Source organism: Mixophyes fleayi, chromosome 10 (genome assembly GCF_038048845.1).
Source record: "Mixophyes fleayi isolate aMixFle1 chromosome 10, aMixFle1.hap1, whole genome shotgun sequence".
In the NCBI taxonomy this organism is placed as follows: domain Eukaryota; kingdom Metazoa; phylum Chordata; class Amphibia; order Anura; family Limnodynastidae; genus Mixophyes; species Mixophyes fleayi.
Window position 1 is genome coordinate 19,430,006 of NC_134411.1, and position 21,681 is coordinate 19,451,686.

The following is a 21,681-nucleotide window of genomic DNA, read 5'->3' on the forward strand; positions in this document are numbered from 1 at the left end:
TCAACCTCTGCTCCACTTCCTTTATCAGTTGGAGTACCACAAGACTCAGTCCTAGGTCCTCTGCTGTTATCTATCTATACCACATTTATACAAAAAGTAATAAGCTCCTTTGGATTTTAGTATCATCTCTATGCAGATGATGCTCAAATCTATCTATCCTCTCCTGATCTCTCGCCATCTGTGTTGTCTCGCGTTACTGACTGTCTTTCTCCCATTTCATCTTGGATGTCCTCTCGCCAACTCAAACTTAGTCTTTCAAAATTAATAATATTCCCACCCACCAGCTGAAGTTACTTACATGACATTTCTATTTCTGTTAACATGACCGTAAATCCCACCCCGCAAGCTTGCTGCTTAGGTGTAATCCTTGACCCTGAACTATCCTTTGCTCCCCACATCAAATCTATATTTAAATCATGTTGCATACATTTAAAAAACATTTCCAGAATACGTACATATCTCACACAAGACACTGCAAAAACTATTTCATGCACATTGACTATTGCAATACCTACTTCTAATTCCTAATTCCTTACTGATCTTCCCCAAAACAGACTCTCACCCACACAACCTATTTAGCAAGCAGCGGCTACATTGATTTTCCTTGCAACTCGTTCTCCCACTGAGACACTCTGTCAGTCTCTACATTGGTTGCCAGTTTTTTTTACTGAATCCAATTAAAAATACTTCTAACCTACAGGACTACCAATAAAACTGCACCAACATATATCTCCTCACTTGTCTCAAAATATTTCCCAGCTTGATAACTCCGTTCTGCGCAAAATCTGCGTCTCCCATCCATTCTCATTACACGCTCCCATTCCCGTTTACAGGACTTTTTTGTGCTGCATCTACTCTATGGAATTTCCTTCCTTGCACACTAAGACTTTCCTCTGGTCTACAAACTTTCAAGCGTTCTCTAAAAATCCACCTCTTCAGGCAAGCTTATAATATTCCTTATCCAACCACATAACCTCACTAGGTTACTCTATAATAAATTCACACAAGACAGCAGCCCTCTGACCCATTGACCAACATTGCTGTGTGACTGGATCATATAGCATACAAATCACATTTACCTTTGCAATCTGGCTGGACCGAAATGCAATATGTGGACTTAGCCTCATGTATCCAAGCTTCCAATATATTGGAAGCCTGCAAGAAGGGCCTTCTTACCTCTCTGTCTGTACTACCCAGTTTTGTTTATTACTGTGTTTTTCCCCAATTGTAAAACGCTACGGAGTTTGCTGGTGCTTTATAAATAAATGTTGATGATGATGATGATGATAATTAAGTTGGTTGATGGACTTCATCATCATCATCAACATTTATTTATATAGCGCCAGCAAATTCCGTAGCGCTTTACAATTGGGAACAAACATTAATAAAACAATATGGGGTAATAGACTTGAAATAATAGGACTATTGTTTCTGTCACAGCTTTATCTCTATAGGTCTCAGTAGACCTGACATACAATTATAATGGGTACCAGATTGACTATGTAACATTAATCACATGTGAAGCACACATTTGAAGCATGCATTGGGAATTAGTTTAAAAACTTAAGATACTTGCTGTATAATGACAGCAAGCAGACAGCACATCTCTGACATTATTATTATTTATTTATATGGCGCAAGAGATTTCGTAGCACCGGATACAGAAGCATGTAACAAATAGATGAGGTAATACACATAAGTGGTACAGATGAGTGTGAGTAATACTATGGGGACTCACACAAAGTACAGCAACGATGGAGTCAGATAGGATGAACAAGGGAGTCAGACAGCAGAAAGACATAGGACAATTGTTAGAGAGAACCCTGCCCGCGAGAGCTTACATTCTAGAGGACTCGGTACTCATTGCAACCATGCAGTGTATGTATTTCTTATATGTTCAGTTTTAGAAAGCTGATTTCATAACACATATAGTTATTATATGTACAGGAGTGGATATTTTAAGACCAAACCAAGGTCAATCGGGTAACTCAGGACCTTTACCTAGTAGAGATAAATATTGAATCTTTATTAATTTATTAAGTTTTAAGTCAGGGACCAGACTTATTGAGTATGTTATGGAGGGTGTTGTTTTTCTTTGCTGCTTCCAGGACAAAACTCAACTGCTTGCGAATGGTATGCTAATATCAGGATTTCCAAAATCTGTAGATCATTGCCATTATGGTCTTCGACCACTGGATGGCAGCAAACCATCACCACTAGAGATGAGTGAAATTTTCTTTAACTTCTGCTAAATGGCCACAAAACCACACCATACCCATAGCAGAATGCACTGACTGTCATCTTAGCATAACACAGAGATAGGAGTATATTTAGGCGCTCCACTAAGATATGCAGCCTAGATATGTGACTGTGAACCCCACTATAAATTCACAATATATCAATATTTACAAAACAATAGTCACATACATTGGGCGCTTTCGTTAACACTCAATCGGTATATACAAGTTTTCACCTTATATGGGGAAACGTATCAATCCATACAATGTATATTCTTTCTTCAGTATATCTCAAACATGTAAAGAAAACATACAAACAAACATCGTGCGGATAGTAAACACAAAATGTACAATTCTCAACTGTCACCCACAATAAATAAAATGTACACGGTGATATGTATTTATAATGAAAATCCAATAGGTGTCATTGATCTTCAGAGGAAAACCCCTTAAGGGTATATGCTTACTAGACAAAACTCGAACATGCGCTTTAAACAGCTGTCTTCAATCCGATTAATCCCTTCACAGAAGCGGTAACCACCCTTCACGTTCCCTCAGCACATGTAATGAAGAGTTGAAACCAAAAAGGACATCTCGTGTGATACAGTTTAAAATTTATTGCAACAAAATAATAAAAGTTCATTCCACAACCAGGAATGGTTTTAACAAATAAAAACTCGTACCAGAGACTAAGCTCCCACAATCACATAACAGGTTCTTTGATAAAGATGATACATCAAAAGTTACACAACATCCGTCACCTGTGACTGTGTGATCACGCTCCGGTTTCTTCCAATATACCAACGCGTTTCGACCCTTTAACGGGGGTCTTTATCAAGGTACAAATGTATCCATAATACAAACAACTTTATATAGTCCATGCGTAGAGATCATGTCATCTTAGCAGCTCCATTCATAATATAGGAACAAATGCAAAATACAAATTTACAGACATATTTGTTTAAACTATATAAAAAAAATATAGAAACAATGCAAAGCACAAAAAGGCTTATAGATGAATTGATGTTAATTTGATTTTGTGAGGCAAAAAGACACTTTGTGGAGCCTATGGAGCAATTAAAATGTAGATCTATGTACCAAACTCAAAGACTTGCATGATGAAAAGAGTAAAAATGTTTCAGGGCAACTTTGAAAATAGGTCTTACGACCAATGCTTCTGTTACTACTTCTCAAAATTTCATACTACTATCATTTGATATTATTAATATTATTATTATTGTCGCTGATTTGTATGACGCCACAGCGCTCCGCAACTACGGACAGTGGTTAAGCATACACGAAACAGGAAGATACAAGGTAGACAAAATAAATGCAGACATTAAAAGAGAGTTGAAAGGGGCCTGCTTATGGCAGCTTATAGTCTAAAAATGTACTTTTATGCATAAAGTGTCCCTGATAAGTACAAAAAGGATCCCATCCAATTGTATAGGTTGACTCCCAGGGCCTGAGTCATTAAGGAGAGCAAAGCAAAAAATATTGGAAACTATTGTGGCCTCATGCGGTACAAATTTGACACTGATCCGTAGTAGTTTAAGGGTTAATATGGTATCTCATGGAATCCATGTTTAATTGTTTGAAAGGTTACATTACATTTTTTTTTAAATAGATATTAAAATATACCTGTCATGTGGAACACTGTGTTTTTTGCTGCTAAGCTAAGACTGTAGCAGGCGAATTAGATGCTCAGCATCCAGCCATTAGACTGACCAGATCAGGACATCTGAAAAAAAAGGAAGCAGAACTAGGACTGTACTTAGAGTTAATCCAGCTCAAGGTATTTTGAGTGAATAATTCCTAATTTAGTAATTGTGCACCCTATGTGTCTGAGTCATTAAGAAGAGCTAAGCAAAGAAAAGGAGTAACTTTGCACCTGGGTAAAACCATGCTGCATTGGAGGGGGAATTACACTTAAAATGTGGGGACAGATTTATAGTTGGGGTAGGGCATGTCCTAGATCAACTTTAAATTTCAGTGTAAAAATAAAACTAACAAGTATATAAGATCTACATGAAAAAGCAGCCAGTATTTAACATATGAGCAAAATAATAAACTAATTTGAACCCCTTGCATTGCAACATGGTTTGTCCAGAATCATCATCATCACCTATTTATATAGTGCCACTAATTCTGCAGTGCTGTACAGAGAACTCACTCACTTGCTCTCAGTGAATCAGGCCCAAGATCTTGTTTTTACATGTGGACCTAAATATCATGCACACAAATTTGAGATTTTCAGAGGACAATTTTCCAACCGCCACTTTGGTGTGCATATATATGGACAAAAATAAACGCATGACATAACAAAATGTACTTTGTGCTGTTGGCCTGTAGTTTTGCCCTTAAAAAACATAAATTACCTGCTCAATAACATTTATCTTATTCTCTATGTCTGGTGTATTACTCAGTGCCTGTTGTTATTCGAATTAATATTTGCTAAATGAGAACATATAAAATACAATAAGATCAAGTTTCACCCTTGCTTTGATTCGGCTAACCAACAGCAAAGTTCCCTTAGATATTGTATTGGCATTTTGTCAAATAAGAAATCCAATTAATAAATGGAAATATTTTATTGTTTGATTTTGGTTTTAAGAATATGAAGCATTTGTCCCATTTATTGCTCTTGGTTTGTACTTCTGAGTCTACACAAAATGGCTGAAATGTTATGGGTATCAATGCTGGTACAAGTTGAATTTACCATGCATGTCAACCTATTAAAATAAACAGCATGAGCCATTGACGTATCAGAATGATTGTATTGTACAGTACGTTTTATAATGCCAGCTCACAGCAATAAATCTGTCCTAAGGAACTGTTTTGTATGTACCTCAAGCGCAGAGAAACTGGAGGTGGGTAAATCATTTTTCATAAACAGTTTTTTATAAGTAAAAATGTCTTTTAACCTTTATTTTTATGTAGTGACTAAAATCCTGATTAATACTTGCTAAATATAGTCAGTTACAAACCTCAAAAGAGCAGCACAAATGGTGTTTTGTGCTGTCATGCTCCTGTATTTGTTCAGACAAACAGGCCAAATTCATCCAGTGGAAGGCACAGAACAGGCTCCCCGGTCAAAGTTCTGGCCAGCGTATACCAACGAGAGGTCTGACCGGGACCTCAACCCCCTAGTATATCTTCTGGGATCCAATGCTACAGTCTGTGAAGATTTTGTCCAAATTCATCTAGTGGAAGGCCTCAAACAGCCTCTCCCGGTCAAAGTTCTGTCCAGCGTACACCAACAGGAGTTCAGACAGGGACCCAAAACCACCTAAAACCTGTCCAGGCTTTAAATGGTTCACCTCACGTTGGTTTATTTCCAATCGGTGCAGAAGTGTCCGAATGCACAACCAGACAGACAAACAAACCGAATCCATCCAGTGGAAGGCTCAGAACAGGCTCCCCAGGTCATAGTTCTGCCCAGCCTACACCAACGGGAGGTCTGACCGGGACCCTAAACTCCTTTAAACCTGGCCAGGATCCAACTGAACCACCTTTAGTTGGTTTTATATCAATCAGAGCAGGGGTGTCAAAGATATTGGCCTACAAACAAACAAATAAACTTCTTTTATATATATAGATATCAACGGACTGCCAACCTCAATTCAGTGGTCATACAGAAGTCACCATCCAGAATATCTATGGTGTTATATTTGCCATCTGCAAGATGACTGGATGGCAGGGTTTTTGTATAATAATTCCCAACACATATCCAAAAACAGAGCCCTTTTTCTGTTAATTTTAGGTAGCCTCATCCCAGGATATGTGTCTCTTCTGGCTCAACTTGGGGTGAGTCTTCAATTTATACTCTAGATAGGGCATCAGGCTTCCCATTCTGGGACATAGATCTCCCTAATATCTCACATAATTCTTCTATGTGTGCTGTTACTACTAATGGATTCTAGTTCCACTTGAAACCACCTTTAAAGCTGGTATACCTTTACGTGCTCATTCTTTTATAACTGTTCTGGGCATGGTGTAATGTCTCTTTTAATACATAAATGTTATTTTGTAGCAAAACTTCCCTCCCAATCAATTCTCTAGCATACGAAGACTTTACCAAACATTGGTGAGAAAATCACACATTTTGCCTGAGTGTCATGCATTCTTGCAAAAAAGGTTGCCGGTAACTCTAACCCCCTCAGATTATTCCAACCACTCATATTTGTGGTTTTTATACTTGCCCTGCCTCCATTTTTCCCAAACTAGAAATTGTTTTACAGTGTAACAATGTGTAGTTACAGGACTCTGAAAAAACTGTTTAAAACTTAAGTTTAGTGCACCTGGGCAATATAAAATTCACAGTTTGAGAGAGATGTTGTAGTTTCACTGTGATGCTTCTGATTGATTAGGATTTATCTGGTCACATAGGGCCTGATTCATTAAGGATCTTAACTTGAGAAACTTCTTATTTCAATCTCCTGGACAAAACCATGTTACAATGCAAGGGGTGCAAATTAGTATTCTGTTTTGCATATAAGTTAAATACTGACTGTTTTTTCATGTAGCACACAAATATCAACTTTAAATTTCAGTGTACAAATAAGCTATCAAGTATTTGTGTGCTACATGAAAAAACAGTCAGTATTTAACTTATGTGCAAAACAGAATACTAATTCTCAAGTTAAGATCTTTAATGAATCAGGCCCATAGAGTAATAGATCCACTCCTTCTTGAATATGGATGTGCGTATACCCAATTTATGTGCATTTTTTTTTTAAAAAAAGAACACTTTATGATTTTAGAAATGTGCACTGTTTTGGTTTTGGATGTGGTTTTGACTTTAAAATGTGTTCGTGTTTGGTTTTATTACAGATTTGCCCCAAAATCATGAAAGGCTTTGGTTTTGGATCTGGATTTAATTAAATATTGTAAAAAATAGGTAAAATTATGTGATTTTGAGCTGTTTTTGGTCTTATATTACTATTTATAGCATTAACGGTCATTTACAGTCTATATTCTAATGATCTCCTCACAACTGTCCAAATATTCACCAATTTTGGCAAAGTATTGCTGCTGACCCTCTTCGATATGTCTCACATGCTACCTAACAGTTACCTACTTGGTATATCTTCTTTTTTTTTTAAATGAAAATGTAATTGATGTTGAAATCTTTGATGAGGATGATGATGATGATAACATTATCATTTGTCACCATTGAGGAAGATCACCAGTGACCACAGTTATCCAAATGTCCATGACTCATTTGTTAACATCCCTATCTATTCTCCAAAATATTGGCTTTCAAGCACCTCAGTCACAAATCAAGCACCTCAGCCACAAAAACATCAGTCTCTGTTGCTGAAGTGCTTGGTTGGTTAAACTATATGCATATCTTTTTCCACATATTGCCATCTTGACTTGCACCATTTAACAAAGTGCCCTCTTATCATCTTTTAAATGTCTACTAATGCCACTCTCCATTGTTGAGGTCTTGTGTCCACTCTCGTCTTAATGAGGGATTTTGCATTTGCTTTCTCCGATTCGGTTAAAAAAATAATTAACCAGTCTATATGGTTCTCTAACTCCATCACATAGCTTAAATCATCAGCCATCATATCTCTATCTATACCTGTATTCTTTGCCAGTGCCAAATTCTGTCTTTTTCATTTTTCAGAATGTCGACTTTCAATTGCATTGTCTTGTGATAGGTTTAGGAGGAAAACATTCTTCAAAGGAAGAGAAATATTAGAACATGCGGACATGCACTGACACTGGAGGGAAGCAGGTTCAGGGGAAATTTGAGAAAAATTACTTTACATAAAGGGTAGCGGATAAGTGGAATAGCCTACAATCAGAGGTGATAGGGGCTAATGCTGTAGAACGAGACTCATCTTCATCTTCTGCCACTCCTCTTCTGCCTCCCCTCTCTGCCTCGCCTTACACTGACTTCCTTTGCCCTACAGAATCCTTGTCAAACTCCTCACCCTCACTTACAAGGCCCTCTCTCACTCCATTGCCGCTTACATCTCCAACCTCCTTTCTACTCATACCCCATCCTGCTCCTTGTGATCAGCCAATGACCGTCGCCTCTCTTCCACTCAGAAAACCTCATCCCACTCCAGAATCTAAGATTTCTCCAAGCCTGCCCCCCTTCACTGGAACGACCTCCCCTGCTCCATCCGATTTTCCCCTAATTTGTGCACCTTTAATCTGGCACTTAAAACTCACTTCTTCCTCAAAGTCTACCAGCCATTCACCTAAGCTGTTCTCCTTGCCTGATTTCCTCACCTTTCTCCACCTGTCCCATCTCTTGCTTCTCTTGCGATTGATCTCCTCTTAGGATGTAAGCTCTCACAAGCAGGGCCCTCTTCCTCCTGTCTCTTTACCTTTTCTTCTGTACCATCTTCAATGTGTAAGCTATGATTGGAGCTTTGAAGTCCTGTTTTTTTGTGTTTATTGTTCTGTATGTTTTTACCCTGTATGTTCCTCTGTTCGTATTTTGTACAAAACTGCAGGAAACCCTATGGCATTCTATAAATAAAGATTAATAAAAATAATAGAGCAATTTAAACACTCTTGGTATTGACATTATCAGGCACCGTCCCAGCACCATGCTAGGTTCCGGGAACAGACGCCTGTCTCCCCCGACGGACCCCTTGCAACGGGACATACTTTCGGGTTCGCGCATGCGCAGTAGGTGCGTCCCGTTGCTAGGCAAAGGGACGCTTCTGTGCCGCAATATCGGCGGTCAGGTGCACCTGACCGCCGCAGTCTACCTATCAGGGCCAGTGCCCTCCCATTTAAGGCTCCTCCTTTTCCTTCCTGGTGCCAGAGTATTGGTTTCACTCTTCCTCAGCGTTTGTATCCTGTTCCCACTTTTCCAGTGTCCTTTGGTATCTGACTCCCGGCTCGTTTCTGACCAATCTCTGTCCAGTGATTTGGCTACATTGTTTCCCGGATTTTGACCTTTGGCTTGCCTTCTGACCTTCCCTCTGGATTTCCATTGTGTACCGCATTTGGCAATGACCTGGACTGTACGACAATTCATGCTCTCTCCCGCTGCACTGTTAACTAGCTTGAAGGACCGCGACCTGCGTACCCCACGCAGCCAAGCCCATACCTCCTTGCGGGGGTCCCTGGTGAATACCAGGGGTACGTTAGACTCTGCGCCTTCCTGTCTAGTAGAGTCAATACCAGTCAGCGGCATCCTCAAAGTTATTATCGTGACAGACATAAGGATATCCTTACATAGAATAAAGGATCAAATAGGGTTTTAGGTTACCATATGTTACAAAATGGGCAGACTAGATGGGACAAGCAAATCTTATCTGCCATAAAATTCTATGTTTCTAGTATAGTGGGATATTACAGGATTAGATAACTATTTAAAATGCGGTGGAATTCAATATTCTAAAAAAATCCCACTTTTGGTTTAGTCAGTGAGAAGTTTGTAAATAGGTGCAACAAGATACTTGATGGGTATTCTTTTGAACTAATTATATTTGAAAAATAGCGATTTTCAGAGAAATTGATAAAATATTTGATTGTAATGAATGAAAAATATGATGTGATATAAATGATCACCAGAATGGTAATAATAGAGACATTCCTGTATTCAATTTAACAATACTAATTAGTGAAGTAACACATATCAATGGAGAATAGCAAAGAATAAAGAATAGCTATAATTGGAGCAAAGTTCCCTATAATAAACCTATGGATCTTAGACCTCCGCAAAATAATGCAAAGAGGTAACTTTTCATCTTTAATAATTCATTGAAATCTGTGAATATTATCTCTTCTATGAGTCTAAAAGCAGAATTCAAAACCGTCCTCATTGAGTCAAAGAGAAGCTCTTTACATTTGCATTGTGAATTGGTTAAAAATTATTGTAGTTTTACTATAGTATGTTGAGATTAGCAAAATAAATGGATGAAGAGCATGTTAAGATGCCTGTCTGTGCACTGCTTGTTTCATTTTCAATTAACAGTGACATAACATTAAACAGAATAGAGGTCAAGTTTCCAAATGGTGCATACAGACCTCCCACAATGTATTCACTAACTGCATCATTGTGGCAATTAAATGAAAACAAATTCCTGCTGTGTTAATTACTTGCACTGGGATAGAGGGATATGAAGGCTGCATGGATCACATTATACTATGCAGAGCAAATGATTGCTTACAGAAATCCTTTTGTTTTATTTAACACACCGCTGAGTATGGCAGGCCCTCTATCACAGGAATAGTTAACCATTGATGCTGGAGGTAGGGGATTGATTTGTATGGGTGGCAGCAAGATAATTTTCCGCAGGCTAATGACACTTTAATCATTTGGGTAACTGCGGGAGGTCACTTATACTCTACATAAGAATGCACAGTACAATGTGTAGATGGAATCATTTCCACTGTCTACAGATGAATATGGAATGCAAAGTACAGTATATGTCCCGTCACAAATTAGTTTTACTTACTAGACCCCCTACTCTCAGCTAACAATAATGTGGTGGTCCCATGGCAGGTAGATATGAAGCCATGGTAGCTTAGTAGAGGGGGCGAGTTTATAAGTAAAAATTGATTTGTGACTCGACCAATGGCAAAAAACTATATTGTTGGGCCCCATAGCAAAATTTAAGAAGGTGGCGATGCTGGTTGATCACCAAGACCTCACACCCAGTTATCAGGTACACCCCCAGAATGCCCAAACAAGGCTTCACTTCACCTACATAGAAGAGCACAATGGGAGCAGATGTGTTGGCATTGCCGGGCCTCCTCACCTACAGTTATGACACAAGCTGGGCATATCTTTAATACAGGAAAAGAGTTAAGTCCTAAGCTCAAGAGCAGACAAATTTCCTGTAGGGAATGGGACAAAGTCATTTGCTAAAAGTGGGCATGGACAAATTAACCTAATATTTTACAAATATGAGAAGATTGCTTAAACAACCTATATTTACATCAAAAATTGCAAACAGCAAGCAAGAGAATTTTTTTTTTCTTTTTTAAAAGTCTGTTGATTAATTTACTATTACTGGTAACGATAAATTCCACTCATTTGGGTTTTAGGGCTAATTCAATGCACAGTGTCAAGCGCCATCCTGCTTTTGCCTCTAGACGGGCGCCTGCCCTCTTGCGATGCCCGTGTCCCGTTTTATAGCGATGGGACCTTCTCCGTTTCTATTCTCATGCATATGCAGAGCTTGGTATTCCGTCACATAGCGACAAGAGACGTTCTCCTGTTCCGATCCGCACGTATGCGCAGGGCATCGCGTTCTGTCGCATAGCGACAAGAAACAGTCTCTTTCTGTCTAGTGGTTGGTTGCGTTCCTCATGCCGAAAACTGCAGCACCAATCAGGGAACACTTCCCTCTATTTAAAGATCACTCTGACTCCTTTAGGGTGCCAGAGTATTTGGTCTTCAGCCTTGCTCCAGCGTTTGTTCCTGTGAGTCTTGCTCATTTGGATTCTGACCCCTGCTTGTTCCTGACTTCTCCTTTAGTTCCTGATTCTGGCTTAGAGTGATTCCTGGTTCTGAGTCAGCTTCCTGACCATTCTCCTGCTTCTGATTTTGGCTGTGATTGTCTCTCTGGTTTTGATCCGGATCTGCTGACTAACCTTTGCACTGCTTCATCCAGACTTCCTTTCAGTATTCTGGTGCTCCATCACCACTGCCTCATTGGACACCTCTCCAGATAACTGATACTGAGGGTCGCGACCTGCATGCATTTTGCAGCAAAGTTCATACCTTCTTGCGGGGTTCCCTGGTGAAAACCAGAGGCGTGTTAGACTCCGCGCCTCAGAACTCAGTGGCACCAACTGTTGGTAGGTGTCACCATCTTTATCCTCGTGGTTGGGACACACAGTTTAATTAAAGCAAACACCTTTACCTATAATTATACACAATTGATTGTTATTTAGAGACCGTCATGCTCAATTATGAAAGTGCAAACGCTGAGTGCAAATGTTCTTTGGTGACATCATCCAACTATATTGCACCTGATTGCATTAGATAAACACATGAGTTTGTGTGAGAGTAAAAGTTGGTACCTTCAAATTTCGGGAATTGGGCGGATCAGAGGCATTCCTTGCAGAGTATGGACTACAAGCAAAAAGTAGATTTGGTTTGGCGGATGTGGTTATTTGAGTGAGAGTAAAAGAGCTGTCATGGAGAAGAAGGTGCATTTGGGCTGCATCTCTGTTTTCCAGGAAGGCACACCACAATTTTCTCCACACAAAAGGACGTGATTCTTCTGTGCTGTCTTATGTGGCAGGGATTGGGCCTCGTCTTATTCAGTACTTTCAACAGAATGCCTTTTGTACCTTTTAGATGTATTTTTATGAAAATTTGCTTTTTTAGGCATACTATGACCAAAGAAATAAAAATCAATGCAATACCTAAAAGTGACATGTGTAATAAAGTCATGTCCAATGTCTTCTGACTCTCATGATTAGTGCAAGGCATGGAGCTAAATGAGCAATATTTAGGATAAAAATGTAATTGTTGAAATTATTAAAGGGTTGGTACTATAGTGATAGTAGGCAGGACTTCGACATTACAGTTTGATTGTTTCCACCATGTGTATTTTCAAGTTAACCTGCAAGCCTGCATAAGCCAGGTGCACATCTCCAAATAGACACATTTGTGAAAATTGATTGGTGACTACAGGGAGAACTGCCAAGAACATTGAATATCAGTTACAGATGACTGTTTCTTGCTTTTCACTATTACTTGTTGTCTCACTTCCTTGTACCCACACAATGGTCCTGATTCATTAAGAAAAGTAAGGCAAAAAATTTAGTAAGTTTTCTCCTGAACAAAACCATGTCATAACACAAGAGGTGAAATTAGTTATTTTGCACATAAGATAAAGGCTATCTGTTTTTTCATCTAGCACACAAATACTTGATAGCTTTATTTGTACACTGAAATTTGAAGTTGATCTAGAACATGCCTTATCCCAACTATAAATCTGCCATCGCATTTAAATTTGTCTCCCCCTCCAATGCAACATGGTTTTGCCAAGGTGCCAAGATACTCATTTTTTTGCTTTAATGAATCAGGCCAAATGTATTTTTATCCTCATGTCCAGGCTTTCTTTATCGTGAGTAAGTATGAATTTATCAGGCCTCCAACCAAAGTAGTGTTATGTACGTCTAGTCGCTATCCAATAACGATTGTCCACCTCCAGTTATGTGGTTCCAAAGCACAATGCAATTTAATAGCAAAAAGCAGCAAAGTAACAATTCAAATAAAATAAGTATAGCCGTTACGTTCGCAAGCACCCTGGATCCAGCATACAGTCATTCAGTCCTGAAGTCTGTGGTCAAAGAGACTCTCTGCTGGTCCCAGAATCCCTGCTTATATACAATCAGTAACACAGTGAAAACAATACAGATGATTTGGCATATTTCCATAGGTTCAGAGTAGAGGAAGTTCCAGTGTAATGCAGGTCATTGGCCAGTTCAAACGATGACCTCAAAGGGTGGGGGTCAGCTCTCGAGAAGATGCATACTAATCTTCCCGCCGAGAACTAGTTCAAACTATTTACATTACACACACAATACCATTCATGATCATTTATTCCCTATAATCCATATCTAGCATACGCAAGGTGCGATCCTTTAGGTGATTGAACCGGACGTCTGCAGATAAATAGGGGATAAGAATGATACCAGACATGATATGTTTCCTGTGTCCTGAACCTTAGATCTCACTAAAGTGTATATAACATTATAATATTTAACTATAAACCCTGCTACATTTCATTACAAACAACTATGTGTTGCAACTATTTGTATATGAACTAATTACAAGTGTATGTGTTTGTGTAAATGTGTGTATAAATGTTCGCACGTATTGTGGTTAATTATGCTCCTCCACGCCGTAGCGTACTATTCACATAATTTCAGACATAGACAATCAGATTGACAGATATTAATTTGAAATGATCATATCCAATTATTTGACTTTGACAGTAGATACTAAGTTCAAGGTACAAACATCTAAGCTTTAACAAGGAATAATAATATATAATAGGCTGCTGGGAGAGTATATTATTACATAATGCATAGAAACTTTCACCGGACTCATTTTCTCTTCTGAATGTCATAATATATATTATGCCCTACAAAGTGTCATCAATAACATTATGCACAAAAACTGCCATTGTCTACCACCAACTAAATTGTTTAAAAAAAATATATAAGTTAGACTATAATTTTATAAAACCACAAGAGAGTAATGAAATGATGCAATCGCCAGTTCTTTGATTTAATTATTACCAGACCTTAACTTCAATGGGTGTTTATCGCCAACTGTGGATAAGATAAATAGATTATGGAAGACTGTGATTGAAAACTAAAGGAGACAATGATTGAAAGTTTGCTTCTTTCAAATGTACTTTATGTGTTCTGTCCTGACGATTATTATTTATTTTATTTTCCTGAAGAGGGGTGAGGGGGTCGTTGGGGGGTATTGGATTGCCTGCAGGGGGATATGTAAAAAGGACAGGGGAAAAGATGGTCCAGGGGGATGTGTGAGACAGGAGAAAAGATGATCCAGGGTGATATGTGAGAAAGACAGGAGAGAAGATGGTGCAGGTGACTTGTGAGAGGGACAGGGGAAAAGATGCTGGAGGTGATATGTGAGAGGGACAGTGGAGAAGATGGTGCAGGGGGATATATGACAGGGACAGCGGAGCAGATGGTGCAGGGAGATGTGTGAGAGAAACATGGGAGAAGATGCTGAAGGGGATATGTGAGAAATGGGAGAAGATGGTACAGAGGGATGTGTGAGAGGGACAGGGGAGAAGATGGTACAGAGGGATGTGTGAGAGGGACAGGGGAGATGATGGTACAGGGGGATATGTGAGAAGGACGGGGAGAAGCAGGTGCAGGGGGATTAATGAGAGGGACAGGGGAGAAAATGGTGCAGGGGAAATTTGAGAGGGACAGGGGAGATGATGGTGCAGGGGATCTGTGAGAGGGACAGAGGAGCAGATGGTGCAAGGGGATGTGTGAGAGAGACAGGGGAGAAAATGTTGCAGGTGGATATGTGAGAGGGACAGGGTAGAAGATGGTGAAGGTGGATGTGTGAGAGGGACACAGAAGAAGATGGTGCAGGAGGATGTGTAAGAGGGACAGGGGAGAAAATGGTACAGGTGGATGTGCGATAGGGACACAGAAGAAGATGGTGCAGGAGGATGTGTGAGAGGGACAGGGGAGAAGATGGTGCAGTGTGATGTGTGAGAGGGACAGGGGAGTAGATGTTGCAGCGGGATATGCGAGAGATGTGAGAAGATGGTGCAGGTGGATATGCGAGAGGGACAGGGTTGAAGATGTTGCAGGGGGATGTGTGAGAGGGACAGGGGAGAAGATGGTGCAGGGAGATGTGTGAGATAGACAAGGGAGAAGATGGTGCAGGTGACTTGTGAGAGGGACAGGGGAAAAGATGCTGGAGGTGATATGTGAGAGGGACAGGGAAGAAGATGGTGCAGGGAGATATGTGAGAGATACAGTGGAGAAGATAATGCAGGGGGATATATGACAGGGACAGCAGAGCAGATGGTGCAGGGAGATGTGTGAGAGAAACATGGGAGAAGATGTTGAAGGGGATATGTGAGAGATGGGAAAAGATGGTACAGAGGGATGTGTGAGAGGGACAGGGGAGAAGATGGTACAGAGGGATGTGTGAGAGGGACAGGGGAGAAGATGGTACAGAGGGATGTGTGAGAGGGACAGGGGAGAAGATGGTACAGAGGGATGTGTGAGAGGGACAGGGGAGAAGATGGTGCAGGGGGATGTGTGAGAGGGACAGGGGAGAAGATGGTGCAGGGGGATGTGTGAGAGAGACAGAGGAAAAGATGATTCAGGGAGACATGTGAGAAAGGTACGAGAGAAGATAGTGCTGGGGGGATATGTGAGAGGGACGGGGAGAAGCAGGTGCAGGGGGATTAATGAGAGGGACAGGGGAGAAAATGGTGCAGGGGAAATTTGAGAGGGACAGAGGAGCAGATGGTGCAAGGGGATGTGTAAGAGAGACAGGGGAGATGGTGCAGAGGCATATGTAAAAGAAAGTGTAAAGGGGAGACAGCTTAAGAATGGGAACATCAGTGATGCAGCCACCATAAAATAGAAGTAGTAATGAAGGATGAGAATGCACAGAGGGGACAAGTGAAAATAAAATTTCAAGCCATCATACTCCATTCACTTACATTTTCCATTCCCCCACTTCTAAATTTCCACTTCGACCACTGGGTACATCTTAAAGCAGTACCACTAGTAGTTAATATGCATATAGATGCACAGCACTGAATCAAGGGACAATCCAAAATCCAGGGACTAGTCAAATGTCAGAGGCAGGCAACGGTATACAGTTGTAGAAAGAGCTTAGCTTAGGGAAGTATTCAAAAGGAGTAAAAAAGATTAGAAGACGGAGAATCAGGCATACAATGTTTTGTTCTTTTGTACCTGGTGCTCAGAAATGTTGCTTTATGAAATGATGTACTTTATTAGGCAGCCAATTCGCTCGATTCCTCACAATAGCGATAACATATGTAAACAATGAAGTAAGTTTGAGCACACAAATGCCTCATAATAACTTCAAAGGAAAGGATCTCCAATCATAGCTGATGTGTAATGTTACCGATGGCAGTAAGTGGCCGGCTTGTAGTCAGGGAACTATTGTTTAGCCAGTTGTAGGTGGTGGGAGATTTTGTGATACTTTTGCTGGATGTGACTGCTGTACCATCGCTGAAACTGGTTAGCCATCCTGACAACTGCTAATAAACAGTGAAATGGTTCAGCAAACCTTAGTTGGTTAAAGCGCCTGTCTCATAAACAGGAGATCTTGAGTTCAAATTTCAGCAGTGCCTATGTTCGACGGTGCAATTTATGATTGTTTTCATGGCATAACAAATAAGACAGTTGCATCCATTATCATTCATCCACCTGGCTCTCTTTGTCTGCTGTGTTTTAGGCATTTTCTAACTGCAGACAATATCAGATTAACACATACTCACAAAATTGCCCTCATTTTCTATTTTAACATCAGCCTTATAGTAAAATATGTACCATGTGCTCGTCAAAAGGTAAATGTCCAGATAATAGCTGGCATCATTCTTGAGGAAACTTCAATATGTCATGCCAACACAAGTGTTATCATCTTGAACTAAATTTCTTGATGTGGTGACATCATTTTCAAACATTCAGCATCAGCTGTGTTTTTTAGCCTTAGGAAGAATTGCAGAAAAAGCTTTTCAAGATTGGAGCAATGTACTTGAGCTAGATGGAGTTACAGCTCATACGGAAAGATAAAAATAGATTAGAAATTGATTACCTTAAAAGCACAATTTATTGAAGGAAAAACCTGGTTCTTCAAATCCGTATGGTACCCAAACAAAAGAGAATAACATCATACATGTTAAGAAATATGTATTACAAGTACATTTCTCATGATTGTATCAGAAAGAACATATTTAAAGTCCTGGGAGCAGATTTGTAAAAATTAAATGTTCAGTTCTATAACATCCTCAAAGTACTGTCAAGAAACTGTTTCTAGGTAAAAAAGGGTTCACATATAGAATATTCTTATTGCCATTTGAGTACCAGCTGCTTTTCTTGTCCTGTGAGCTTTGAAATTAAAGTCTAAACCTGATAAGGATCCAACTTTAACCTATGCATGTAGCGAACATCAGATAAGCCATCTATCACCTTAACCCTTTGGCCAACATGTTCCTCCAGCACATTTCTGAATGCTTAATGAAGACACAAGTTAAATGAAAATGCAGTACAGTTGTCTATTTTAAAAATGAATAACTTAAACCTATATGACTTGTCTTCTAATCCATTTGCAAGACCTTGAATAAAAATTCACTGTCATCTGTTGATTTGCTTGGTGAGCATTTAATCCACTTTTATTTGCAATATTTTTTCTGAAGTACTCCACCATTGTGGTCAACCATCCCAGACACATGCTGGTATGAGAGATTTGTGTTCAATGACAAGACATCATGTGAAGTTGCTATGTTGTAATTTCCCTAAGTATTTGTCACAAATGTCTTTAATGGATTGAATGACTGTTAATCCCATGAAGAGTCCAATCCAAGGAGAATCCCATAATAAGTGCTATAAAATGTTTATTTGACAGTGACTTATAAAAGACATTTTGAGAAAGATGGACTCGTATGTCAAGGTAGGAACAAGAGAAAATTGCATATCCATTTACCAGGCTGCATGAAGAAATTTCAGAAGCCACAGTCTCTAAAAATGCTTTCGAGAGAAGTTACCAGCAAAGTATACATTGGCAACATCACTCCCCCTTCCAGGAACCAGGGCTCATCTTTTGGCTCTGTGGCTAAGTTGGTTAAAGCGCCTGTCTAATAAACAGGGGATCCTGAGTTCAAATCTCAGCAGTGCCTTTATTTGTCTCCATTTCCATCTCACCATTTGATGATTACTGTATTGCATCAGAAATAAGACTGTTGCACCCATGACTCTGCTTCAACATAACTCTCTTGATTGCAGTGCGTTAAGCCTTTTCTAACTGCAGTATTTCCAGAAAAAATGGCATGCAGAACACCTCTTAAAACTTAATGAGTTGAATGAAAAGACTGAGATTGAAATGTTTCAAATTGAGAAAGGAGAATATGAGGCTTATATGAGAAAGAAGAGATAATGACAATGTGGGAAGCACATAATATATAGATAGTTGACCGCATTAAATATTTGGCAATCTAATCCTTGCAGAACACCTCTTAACACTCAATTTACACTTAAATAAAATAAAAATGCAGGAAACTGTTTAACTCTTAAATGAATAACTTTTATTTATGTGAATTGTCTTCTCATACTTATTAAAGAGCTTCAATATAAATTGACTCTTAAGCATGTCTTTGCTTTGTAAACCTGTTTTCCACTTCCACTTACCATATGTTTCTTAACTACTGCCATCATGGTCAACCCTCCCAGATACATCTTCATGTCACAAATATCTGTTCAATCTCATGGCTTTTTCCGATATTGATATATCAGGGTTTCAATACATATTTGCCAGGAATGAGTTGAATGAAAAGACTGAGAGTGAAATGTTTCAAATTGAGAAAGGAGAATATGAGGCTTATATGAGAAAGAAGAGATAATGACATTTTTAGTTTTACACTCTATTTTACCAGCTGTTTACAGAATTAATGAGACACTAGTCTTATCAGGACACTTATGAGCCTTTAACAAAGAAATGTATTTTTAGCTGTCCTTTCCCTTACAAAGCAGCAAAGGCTTCGTGTGGTGCTGTGGCTTAGTTGGTTAAAGCACCTGTCTAGTAAACAGGAGATCCTGAGTTCAAATCTCAGCAGTGCCTTTATTTGCCTACATTTCTATCTCATCATTTGATAATCACTGTATTGCATCAGAAATAAGACTGTTGCACCCATGACTCTGCTTCAACATAACTCTCTTGATTGCAGTGCGTTAAGTATTTCCAGAAAAAATGGCTTCATGTTTCTTAAGCAAGCTTTGAGATAAATGCTAATTTTGATTTTATCATTTTCAGTCAGAGTTCTCCATTTGACTATATTATATTTGCCATTCCAACATCAGCTGTTTTTCTTGCTGTACGAAGCATTGAAGTAAAAGGCTAAGCCCCGAGGATGACTGCATTTGACCAATGTGGGAAGCACACAATATATAGATAGTTGACCGCATTAAATATTTTGCAATCTAATCCTTGCAGAACACCTCTTAACACTCAATTTACACTTAAATAAAATAAAAATGCAGGAAACTGTTTAACTCTTAAATGAATAACTTTTAATTATGTGAATTGTCTTCTCATACTTATTAAAGAGCTTCAATATAAATTGACTCTTAAGCATGTCTTTGCTTTGTAAACCTGTTTTCCACTTCCACTTACCATATGTTTCTTAACTACTGCCATCATGGTCAACCCTCCCAGATACATCTTCATGCCACAAATATCTGTTCAATCTCATGGCTTTTTCCGATATTGATATATCAGGGTTTCAATACATATTTGCCAGGAATGAGTTGAATGAAAAGACTGAGAGTGAAATGTTTCAAATTGAGAAAGGAGAATATGAGGCTTATATGAGAAAGAAGAGATAATGACATTTTTAGTTTTACACTCTATTTTACCAGCTGTTTACAGAATTAATGAGACACTAGTCTTATCAGGACTCTTATGAGCCTTTAACAAAGAAATGTATTTTTAGCTGTCCTTTCCCTTACAAAGCAGCAAAGGTTTCATGTGGTGCTGTGGCTTAGTTGGTTAAAGCGCCTGTCTAGTAAACAGGAGATCCTGAGTTCAAATCTCAGCAGTGCCTTTATTTGCCTACATTTCTATCTCATCATTTGATAATTACTGTATTGCATCAGAAATAAGACTGTTGCACCCATGACTCTGCTTCAACATAACTCTCTTGATTGCAGTGCGTTAAGTATTTCCAGAAAAAATGGCTTCATGTTTCTTAAGCAAGCTTTGAGATAAATGCTAATTTTGCTTTTATCATTTTCAGTCAGAGTTCTCCATTTGACTATATTCTATTTGCCATTCCAACATCAGCTGTTTTTCTTGCTGTACGAAGCATTGAAGTAAAAGGCTAAGCCCCGAGGATGACTGCATTTCACCAATGTGGGAAGCACACAATATATAGATAGTTGACCGCATTAAATATTTGGCAATCTAATCCTTGCAGAACACCTCTTAACACTCAATTTACACTTAAATAAAATAAAAATGCAATAAACTGTTTAACTCTTAAATGAATATCTTTTAATTATGTGAATTGTCTTCTCATACTTATTAAAGAGCTTCAATATAAATTGACTCTTAAGCATGTCTTTGCTTTGTAAAACTGTTTTCCACTTCCACTTACCATATGTTTCTTAACTACTGCCATCATGGTCAACCCTCCCAGATACATCTTCATGCCAAAAATATCTGTTCAATCTCATGGCTTTTTCCGATATTGATATATCAGGGTTTCAATATATATTTGCCAGGAATGAGTTGAATGAAAAGACTGAGAGTGAAATGTTTCAAATTGAGTAAGGAGAATATGAGACTTATATGAGAAAGAAGAGATAATGACATTGTTAGTTTTACACTCTATTTTACCAGCTGTTTACAGAATTAATGAGACACTAGTCTTATCAGGACTCTTATGAGCCTTTAACAAAGAAATGTATTTTTAGCTGTCCTTTCCCTTACAAAACAGTAAAGGTTTCATGTGGTGCTGTGGCTTAGATGGTTAAAGCGCCTGTCTAGTAAACAGGAGATCCTGAGTTCAAATCTCAGCAGTGCCTTTATTTGCCTACATTTCTATCTCATCATTTGATAATTACTGTATTGCATCAGAAATAAGACTGTTGCACCCATGACTCTGCTTCAACATAACGCTCTTGATTGCAGTGCGTTAAGTATTTCCAGAAAAAATGGCTTCATGTTTCTTAAGCAAGCTTTGAGATA

At 38.9% G+C, this 21,681-nt stretch overlaps 4 non-coding genes across 4 annotated transcripts; all 4 read left to right on the forward strand.

Moving 5' to 3' along the window:
- Window positions 1-18,542: 18,542 nt before the first annotated feature.
- Window positions 18,543-18,616, forward strand: TRNAI-AAU (transfer RNA isoleucine (anticodon AAU)). The gene has a single exon. It is a non-coding gene; the product is annotated as a tRNA-Ile (tRNA).
- Window positions 18,617-19,480: 864 nt separating this feature from the next.
- On the forward strand, window positions 19,481-19,554 carry TRNAT-AGU (transfer RNA threonine (anticodon AGU)). Its single transcript has one exon. It is a non-coding gene; the product is annotated as a tRNA-Thr (tRNA).
- A 908-nt stretch (window positions 19,555-20,462) lies between these two features.
- Window positions 20,463-20,536, forward strand: TRNAT-AGU (transfer RNA threonine (anticodon AGU)). The gene has a single exon. It is a non-coding gene; the product is annotated as a tRNA-Thr (tRNA).
- A 908-nt stretch (window positions 20,537-21,444) lies between these two features.
- TRNAT-AGU (transfer RNA threonine (anticodon AGU)) lies at window positions 21,445-21,518 on the forward strand. The gene has a single exon. It is a non-coding gene; the product is annotated as a tRNA-Thr (tRNA).
- The last annotated feature ends 163 nt before the right edge of the window (window positions 21,519-21,681 follow it).